At 48.5% G+C, this 6,000-nt stretch overlaps 1 protein-coding gene across 1 annotated transcript in view; it reads right to left on the reverse strand.

Annotated features, from left to right (window-relative positions):
• The window catches only part of LOC126088532 (protein artichoke-like), a 591,709-nt gene extending 586,385 nt beyond the window's left edge, over positions 1–5,324 (reverse strand). Inside the window, exon 1 of the mRNA XM_049906705.1 lies at positions 5,222–5,324. The gene's annotated coding sequence lies outside the window, so the exon portion shown is untranslated. The remainder of the gene's footprint in view (positions 1–5,221) is intronic.
• Between the last annotated feature and the right edge of the window lie 676 nt (positions 5,325–6,000).

A 6,000-nucleotide genomic window follows, 5' to 3' on the forward strand; every position in this document is an offset into this window, starting at 1 on the left:
GTGGAAATGGCATGGCAAGCCGTTACACAGGACTACATCCAGCATCTCTACGATCGTCTCCATGGGAGAATAGCAGCCTGCACTGCTGCGAAAGGTGGATATACACTGTACTAGTGCCGACATTGTGCATGCTCTGTTGCCTGTGTCTATGTGCCTGTGGTTCTGTCAGTGTGATCATGTGATGTATCTGACCCCAGGAATGTGTCAATAAAGTTTCCCCTTCCTGGGACAATGAATTCACGGTGTTCTTATTTTAATTTCCAGGAGTGTATTATCGAGTACGACGGCTCCATGACTTAGGTTTTCGGTGCAGATGCACAAATATCGTTCAGACAGGAATCAAGAATATGCGAGTAGGTGCAATGGATGAGGGACGCTGAAATGCAATGTGCAATAATGAGAATCTGGGTGGTCTGGTAAACGTGGCTGCGTGGCCGAGACGGTCAAGACATCGGAGCATGCGGGTTCGATTCCCGGTTCGGCACAAATTCTGAACTTTTGCCACTGCAATATCGCAATGCCCTGTGCGGCTGAGTGTCATGATTTCCCACCTGCAGCTTTCCCTTCCTCTGTTTCAGCAAATTTTCTTATTGTCTACATAACTAACAGCTGAAAATCTAGGGGTCTATTTATGCTCCTCACCTTCGGCACAATTAATCCAATTTTTTCGTTTCACCAAAGCTGGAATACTTTTAGTGCAAGACACAAAACCTTCTGCCATGTTCAAGATTAATGCACCTTTCTTTCTTTCTTTTGCTACTGCCGTTATCCCGCATTGGGCGCAGGGTCGGCAGGGTTAAGTACGGATTTGGCATGGTTAAGTTCAAGGGGTGGCCGGATGCCCTTCCTGCCGCCACCCCATACCCCCTGGGATGGAATTAGTGTACCCCAGTAGTCTGCGTCTAGTGTAAATCGTGAAATAGTGTGAATGTGTTTCAATGGCTGCGAGTCGTGTAACTGAAGCGGGACGTGGGGACCAGCCCGGTATTCACCTAGTAGGATGTGGAAAACCGCCAAAAAACCACATCCACGCAGTGTTCGTTAATGCGCCGGGCGGATTCGATCTGGGCCCAGCGCGCCTACACGAGTCGAGGAAGCAGCGCGTTTGCGCTCTTGGCTATCCTGGCGGGTTGTTCAATATTAATGAATCCGACCGTAAAATAGGTAAAATCAAGCGTGCATACGGGCTGGTCTAATACTTCTGCTGTTAATAGTGTACTTCACCTGCTAATAGTCATGACCTTTTACTCTTCGTACGTGCTTCGTACTGTACAGCACCGAACAAGGACATCCAGTATTTCTATTGACACTCAAAATTTTACGTTGTTTCAACGATGCACCTATTCACTGAATTTCCTTGGTAACAACTGAGACAACTATAACAGCAAGAAAAGCCCCATGCATCTATACATTCATCTTTTTATTGCAACAGCTCTTGTTTTGACTCACTCATCACTGATAGCGATGCACTTTTTTTCCGCACACTGATCGAAGCACGAACTTCTCCTCCTTCAGACAGTTTACTTTCATTACATCTTTCCCATTTTTCATCCAACAGTCTATCTTCTCTTCTTACTTCGATACTTTCTTGATACGGTGTATACTTATTAGATACGTAGCCTTCGATTTTGAAACCTATCAAACAGACAACGGTAGCTATAGGAGAAGTGATATGAGATGCATATTTGCGCAGGTAAGCAAAAATAATATGCGACATGGTTATTATCTCTTCATTATGTGTATTTCCATTCAAATCACAGATTTTTGTTAAAAATACTTGTCCATTACGTTCAGTTGGGAATATGACACTTCATTTATTCGTATTTAAGTTTCATTTTCATTGTTCCGCTATTTCTTTTCATAGAAGCCACACAAATGCACTATGGACGCGGACCGTTTATCCGGGCGTCACTAAGAATCCGACACGAAGGAGCGCTACATTTGAGAGGTAAATGAGACTTCTCTCATCTGAGATGTCAACTGAAAAAATCAGCAGAATATAGCCCATACAAGGTAATTATATAAATGTCCTTTAAAAGAAAGCTGCTACCACAGTACTAAATTAGTTTTATAGGATGCCCATTTGAATCCTCCCTGATTTTCAAATGCAGTTAATAAAGAACCTATGAAACACAGATACAAGCGATCTCCAGCATTATGTGAAATATGCTAAGACGTTTTGTATACAAAATTAACGCACTTCTATATGGGCTTCCTTCGTAATCCTTAAAATATTTAGATTATACTCTGTCTCAACCCACGTGCACACAAGCATGTCTGCAGTGATCTAGGTTATTGCATCCACACTTCTTCGGCGGTGATTGCCTAGGTCACGAGCAGGCGAGGCATACACAAAATCACATAATCCGTCTGGAAGTAATCCAGAGCGGATATGTCCGGAGATCGCGATGGCCACTTGGTTCGCCGTCACGTTCTATCTGCCGCTGTGGAAATGTTCAGTCCAGGAACTCACGTACATGTAAGCTCCAATGCAGTTGTGCACCATACTGCTGGAAGACCACATCTGGCTGAAGCGTAAGAAACTGAGACACAGGTTCCTGTTAGTGTTTGCTCAATGAAGAAAAATGATACAACCATGCTGTCTTTCATCAGTGAACATCACTCATTCACCTTTTCCCTGTCTCTGATGCGATCACGAAAGCTATGGGGGTTTTCAGAAGCCCATACGCGCAATGTTGTGGCTATTAGCCATCTAACATGTGTGGAAGCTTGCTTCGTGAGAGAAAGCAACATTTCCTAGATATTTAAAGTAGTGCGCCATCCGGTCCAACATCTCAATAGCTGATTCGTAGCGAACCTGCAGGTTTTTAGCTTCAGTACTGGCAATTTGTACTTTGTAAAGGTGCAGACACAGTAGTTTCTGCAGCACCTTGTGAACTATTGGGCGAAGTATATTGAGCTCTCGTAATATTCGGCGAACTACACTCCTGGAAATGGAAAAAAGAACACATTGACACCGGTGTGTCAGACCCACCATACTTGCTCCGGACACTGCGAGAGGGCTGTACAAGCAATGATCACACGCACGGCACAGCGGACACACCAGGAACCGCGGTGTTGGCCGTCGAATGGCGCTAGCTGCGCAGCATTTGTGCACCGCCGCCGTCAGTGTCAGCCAGTTTGCCGTGGCATACGGAGCTCCATCGCAGTCTTTAACACTGGTAGCATGCCGCGACAGCGTGGACGTGAACCGTATGTGCAGTTGACGGACTTTGAGCGAGGGCGTATAGTGGGCATGCGGGAGGCCGGGTGGACGTACCGCCGAATTGCTCAACACGTGGGGCGTGAGGTCTCCACAGTACATCGATGTTGTCGCCAGTGGTCGGCGGAAGGTGCACGTGCCCGTCGACCTGGGACCGGACCGCAGCGACGCACGGATGCACACCAAGACCGTAGGATCCTACGCAGTGCCGTAGGGGACCGCACCGCCACTTCCCAGCAAATTAGGGACACTGTTGCTCCTGGGGTATCGACGAGGACCATTCGCAACCGTCTCCATGAAGCTGGGCTACGGTCCCGCACACCGTTAGGCCGTCTTCCGCTCACGCCCCAACATCGTGCAGCCCGCCTCCAGTGGTGTCGCGACAGGCGTGAATGGAGGGACGAATGGAGACGTGTCGTCTTCAGCGATGAGAGTCGCTTCTGCCTTGGTGCCAATGATGGTCGTATGCGTGTTTGGCGCCGTGCAGGTGAGCGCCACAATCAGGACTGCATACGACCGAGGCACACAGGGCCAACACCAGGCATCATGGTGTGGGGAGCGATCTCCTACACTGGCTGTACACCACTGGTGATCGTCGAGGGGACACTGAATAGTGCACGGTACATCCAAACCGTCATCGAACCCATCGTTCTACTATTCCTAGACCGGCAAGGGAACTTGCTGTTCCAACAGGACAATGCACGTCCGCATGTATCCCGTGCCACCCAACGTGCTCTAGAAGGTGTAAGTCAACTACCCTGGCCAGCAAGATCTCCGGATCTGTCCCCCATTGAGCATGTTTGGGACTGGATGAAGCGTCGTCTCACGCGGTCTGCTCGTCCAGCACGAACGCTGGTCCAACTGAGGCGCCAGGTGGAAATGGCATGGCAAGCCGTTCCACAGGACTACATCCAGCATCTCTACGATCGTCTCCATGGGAGAATAGCAGCCTGCATTGCTGCGAAAGGTGGATATACACTGTACTAGTGCCGACATTGTGCATGCTCTGTTGCCTGTGTCTATGTGCCTGTGGTTCTGTCAGTGTGATCATGTGATGTATCTGACCACAGGAATGTGTCAATAAAGTTTCCCCTTCCTGGGACAATGAATTCACGGTGTTCTTACTTTAATTTCCAGGAGTGTAATTTTGGTGGGCTTCTGAAGGTCTCTCTGATCTCCAACATTTTATCAGATGTGCGTTTTCTTTTTTTTTTTTTTTTCAAAACAGTACCAATGGCTACGAACTTGTCGGCGTCTTAATGCCTGTAATTCACAATGGAAATTTCTTTGGACAATAATGATGATTTCGTTTCCTCGTAGTAATTTTGTTTCCACATACCACACCACCCATTGGGCTCTCTCTTGGGAGTGTGATCATTTCTGGTAGTTATTTAACATCTGAAACAAAGCTAGAGGGATCGTTTGGAACAAAATTCACACAAAACATTTGAGTTGCTTTTCTTGACAATGTCCGCCTCCGTAGCTACGTGGTCAGCGCGGCTGACTCCCGCGCAGGGCTCCAGGGTTCGATTCCTGGTAATGCCGGGTGAGAGAACTGGTGCTCAGCCTCGTGAAGCCAACTGAGGAGCTGCTCGACCGACTAGTAGCGGCTGCAGGTCACGAAACCCGACAACGACGGAAAGAGCGGTAAGCTGACCACATGCCCCTCCATACCGCATCCGACGACGCCATTGGCGGAAGATGACACGGCGGTCGGTCGGACCCGCTTGGCCCATGTACGGCCAAAACGTGGAATTTTACCTCACCTTATTTTAATTGATACTGCTAATTACTAATATCTATATAACATTGTTTTGATTCCGCCTGGAAATCAGGGAGGTTTCATGTGAACACACTGCATTTAAAAATTTTCTGATACTGTCTTCTAGGCTGAACCTAGATAGTGAACTGCTGTGAGTGTTCGCAGGAGGACATGCTTGAGGAGGCAAATTGAGCGATGGCTGTCGACTCTGACAGGAACGTAATAAAGCAGCTTACCTGTGCCGTATGTCTCCGCCCAGGGGAAGCTGTCCAGAAGCGGACGTCTCTGTCCAGCGCGTCAGCCTGGCAACTAACGAAGCGTAGCGAAACAGATGGTGACTAGCCACTGGAAGTGTAACAGGTCCTGGAGTCTGTGGAGAAGATGGGACGCCTCACTTGACACCAATTGAAGCAGGCTGACCCTTAAGGAGAGGCAGACGCGCTCCGTGAAATGTGATCGATGTGCGGCTCCAGCTGCGAACGTCGGCGATAAATCCAATGAGCGCACCGCATCGAGCGACTGTCAGTTGACGCCTTTGTTCTAGCGCACGCGTATTACGCACAAATAGAGAACGGCGCCACTCTAGTTGAAGCGATGTCCAGCTGCAAATTACGAGGAGCGTTCAATAAGTAATGCAGCAGATACTGTTTTTCGGCCACGGCTGAAAACATGCGCCGCGCGGGATAGCCGCGCGGTCTTAAGCCGTCGGCACACGGACCGTGCATCCGAACGTTGAGCGTTGAGCGTGCCGAGTTTCTGACGTCATAACGTGGAATAGCACGTTCGGGAGTCTTCTTTCTGAGCGTTGACCAATGAGATGGCACAACGCCATCTACGTCACACGCACGCCGTCTCCCTTCAGTACAGAGTTGTGAGGCGCCATATTGGCATTCATTTCAAGCCATTTCAAGCCTATACGTATATATGCCGTTTCTGAGCACCAGCAAATTGAGAATCACTGGAAAATTCGTTGTTAACTGTGTGATCCGTTCCAATAAAATAATGAGAAACGTCA

This window comes from Schistocerca cancellata, chromosome 6, assembly GCF_023864275.1.
Source record: "Schistocerca cancellata isolate TAMUIC-IGC-003103 chromosome 6, iqSchCanc2.1, whole genome shotgun sequence".
NCBI lineage: Eukaryota > Metazoa > Arthropoda > Insecta > Orthoptera > Acrididae > Schistocerca > Schistocerca cancellata.